The sequence below is a fragment of the Desmodus rotundus genome, chromosome 2 (assembly GCF_022682495.2).
Source record: "Desmodus rotundus isolate HL8 chromosome 2, HLdesRot8A.1, whole genome shotgun sequence".
Taxonomy (NCBI): domain Eukaryota; kingdom Metazoa; phylum Chordata; class Mammalia; order Chiroptera; family Phyllostomidae; genus Desmodus; species Desmodus rotundus.
The window spans coordinates 127329448-127333392 of record NC_071388.1 but is presented as its reverse complement, the minus strand read 5'-3'; the positions used below and the strand labels follow the sequence as shown (position 1 = coordinate 127333392).

General features: G+C 46.6%; 1 pseudogene; it reads left to right on the top strand.

Moving 5' to 3' along the window:
* Positions 1 to 215: 215 nt before the first annotated feature.
* On the top strand, positions 216 to 1408 carry LOC112313065 (small ribosomal subunit protein uS2B-like; annotated as a pseudogene).
* Positions 1409 to 3945: the final 2537 nt, after the last annotated feature.

The window sequence follows — 3945 nt, the reverse complement described above, 5'->3', positions numbered from 1 at the left end:
GGAACAGCCAATGAAAGATGTGAAAGAAAGCACTCTAATCCAACAACTCCAAGGCAGGAGCAAATGGCCTGGCCAAGCAACAGAGAGAAAGTCAGCACAGATCGCACAGGGGAGAGGTAGGCAGAGGATCTGTCACGTAGGGCTTTGAAGGCCACAGTAGGGATCTTGGATTTTATTTTGCTTGCAACAGAAAGCCACTGGAAGGCTTTAAGCCCATGAGGTATGTGCTGTGATTTCTGCTTTTGGCAGTCAAGAGCACCTGTGGGGAGAAAGTAGCTACCTAAGACAGGGGATCTGAGAACCAAGCTCCAGGGACTCTGCAATGAGAAATTTTTGTTGGGGAGGAAAAGGAGACTGCCAGGTGCCCCATTTAGGTAGGAGCCAAGACAGTGTCTTAGGAAGCAAGACAGTGTGGTTTTCCAGAAAGAGGAGAATTGTTTAAAGCGGACAAGTGTCCTTTTTAACCAATGCTGTGCCACCCGGATAAGGGCCCATACAGCATTGTTTTCTGTCCCCACATAACTTAAAGGGAGACTTTCACAACGTCCAGAGCCTTTGATGTCCTGCCAGTGAAAGAAGAGGATGTCCTCAAAGTCCTTGCAGCAGGAACCCACTCAGGTGACACCAACCTCAACAACCTCAAAGGGAGGGGTACATCTATAGAAGGAAGTGTGATGGCATCTACATTGTAAGTCTGAAGAGAACCTGGGAAACGCTTCTGCTGGCAGCCTGTGCCATTGTTGCCAGTGAAAAACCATCCACTGCCAGTGTCATATCATCCAGGGATACTGGCCAGCGAACTGTGCTGAGGTTTGCTGCTGCCCCTGCAGCCACTCCTGTTGCCGGCCACGCCACTCCTGGAACCTTCACTAACCAGATCCAGGCAGTCTTCTGGAAGCCAAGACATCTGGTGGTTACCAATCCCAGGGCTGATCACCAGCCTCCCATAGAGGTGGCAAATGTTAGCCTGCCTACCATTGCTCTGTGTAACACAGACTCTCCTCTGCCCTGTGTGGACATTGGCCTCCCTTGCAACAACAAGGGGGCTCATTGAGTGTGTCTGATGTGGTGGATGCTGGCCAGGGAAGTTCTGCCCATGTGTGGCACCATCTGCCATGAGAACTCATGGGAGGTCATGCCTGATCTCTACTTCTATAGAGATCCTGAAGAGATTGGGAAGGGAGAGGAGGCTGCTGCTGAAGAGGCTATGGTGTGACCAACCAAGGAGGAATTTCAGGGTGAATGAATGGCTCCAGCTCCCAAGTTCACTGCTGCTCAGCTTGAGGTCGCTGACTGGTCTGAAGGCACAGGTGCCCTCTGTGCCTACTCAGCAGTTTCTTCCTGAAGCCTGGGGTGCTCAGCTTGCACTGGGTCTCCAGCCCCCTCTGCGCAGGTCACTGAGTGGTAGGAATAGCTGGAGTGGTAGGAACAACCACTGAGAAGTCTTAAGCTGTTCTTCCACAAACTCTGAAACAAAATGGAAATATAATTGATGGAAAATAAACAGTTTCTAAATAAACAAATAAATAAATGATAAAGAGGAAAAGTATGATCAATAGCATCCAATACAGCTGAGAAGATGGGCAAGGTAAGGACACGGGCCACTGGCTTTGACAAAATGTGTATCATTAATGAAGAGAGTTCAGTGAAGTGGCTGATACAAAAACCCTGAATGGAGTGGACTGAGGAGAGAAAGGGAGGAGGGGAAGTGGAGATAACAAGTAGAGCCAACTCTTTCAAAGAGTTTTATAGTGAAGAACAGCAGACAAATGGAGCATGGGTCAAGGGAGATGTTGGAGCAGCGCTGGCCAATAGAACTTTTCTGCACCAGTGGGGAAGTTCTGTAATGCTATTGGGCACTTGGAAAGTGGCTGATGAACTGAGGAGCTAATTTTTACATTTTAATTATTTAATTAATGTAAATTTAAATAGCTACATAGAACTAATGGCCACTGTTTGGGCAACACAGTTTGTAGTTGTTGTTCCTTTAAGGAATGATATTGAAACACACATGCATGCCAGTAGAAATTATTACACACATGAACTCACATAGGTATCTGAGTAACTCTGGATTCTGAGTAGTATCTCTAACATCACCACCACGTCCTTAATCTCTTAATGTTTGACTCCTAGCTTGTCTTTTACAATAAGAAAAAAAATCCATCCCTAATTGTCAATTCCATGAACCATTATAGTTCCAAGTGAGTCACTTTAACTTCCATGTGACTCAGTCTGTCTATCTAGGACTTAGCTTTGAAATGAGAATAACTTAGTTCCTGCCTGGTTTCAGAAGCTGTAACCCCACCCCCACCCCCATGTCTAAGGCTGAATAAAAAGGCCTTGGGACCATAAGCCACTAAGGAGGCGAAGCTTCCCTTCCCAGCAGGTGTGCCGCCTCTTCCCCCTTTACTTTACCCTGCGTGGTCCTGGGTGGATGACTGGTTAGCCAATGATGGGTAAGATTCCTCAAGGGAGGGATGACCTAAGACAGACACGGTCATGAAGGGGCCATCAGGGAAGGTCTTGGAGGACTATAGAAAAATGGGGTGATGGACCCTCACCCCTCAGCTTTGACATAGCCTGAGTCCTCATTCTGTCTGTAAGAAGTCTCCTAATCTCTTGGCTGCCTTCCCCTACTTGACTTAAGCCTGAAACAATACCAGAGGGCAGTGTTCCAGCCCTGGGCAGGAACGGGCACTTCCCCGGAGCAATCAGGCCTAAGAAAGAATGTATAAAATCCTGTGAAACCTGCTTTGCTAAGAATGCCCTCAATTCTCTGATAAGGGTCCAAGCACAAAATGAGTTTGTTTCCCTAAGTTTTTTGGCCCTTTAGCTATCTGACCCTGACTCAGAATAAGCCCTCAGAGTTCTTTGTATGTTATCTATTATTTGATCATTACTGTGTGGCAATGATTGATGAGCTTTACCTGTATTCCTGTGTAAATTGAACCAAATAAAAGCCCACTGAGGAACAGGCTCAAGGCCCTTCTCCTCTGAGAAACTGGCCACCTTTCCTCTCCAAGCAGATCATGTCTTGATAGACTTATTCTCATCCATGATGGCCAGGGGGGCTCTGCTGGACAAAACTCCCCAACAAGTTCCCATTTTCTAAGATAATGTCCTTGGTGGATCTAGTTAGAATGGCAGTATGATAAGCAATTAATAAGCACAGGCTTTGGATATAGCAAGCCATAGAGATTCAGCTCCCAGCTCTATTATGTATTAGCTGTGAAGCCGTATGTGAATTACATGAACTTCTAAGTTTCTACATCTATAAAATGAGGATAGTAAGAGTCTAGAGTATGGTGAGGCTCAAATGAGATCATCTGGGCACAGTTCTTGCCTACATATGGCAGGCATTCAATAAATGTTACGTATTACTATTGATATAAGGCATTAGGCTAGACCCAGAGTAGCATCATGCCCTAGTCTAGTGCTGGTTTAAAAATCTAATGCCTCTGTGCATTTGTTTATCATCTGAAAAGTAAGTGTGTTGCCACCTTTCAAGGCCAGGCAGGTTCATGGTACTAGTGCAGAAAAACATTCACGGAGCCGTTGGGATGTCTGGCATGCCTTCATTCACGGGTGGGCAAGCCATGCACGCTGCAAACTTTGTGTCTATCTGCATGTCAGGTGTCATGGCCCTTGCTCCCCGGCATGGCACCCATTGTGGCACCTGTCCCCTTGAGAGTCTCTCATCATCTTTGCCCCCAGCAGGGAGTCCCTACCTGTTTAAGTACTAGAGGGGAACAAAGCCGGCAAGATGCCAGAAATTATAAAACATAACATAATTCTGCACACGTGAACCCAGATCATGTTATGGGAACAGTTTATCAGACCCAGTCTCAAGGCTATGAGAACACTAGTTATCAGGCCCCTCCAAGGCTATGAGAACATTGTTCCCTTTAGTTACCCAGACACCTGGGTGAGGCAGTCAGACTGCCT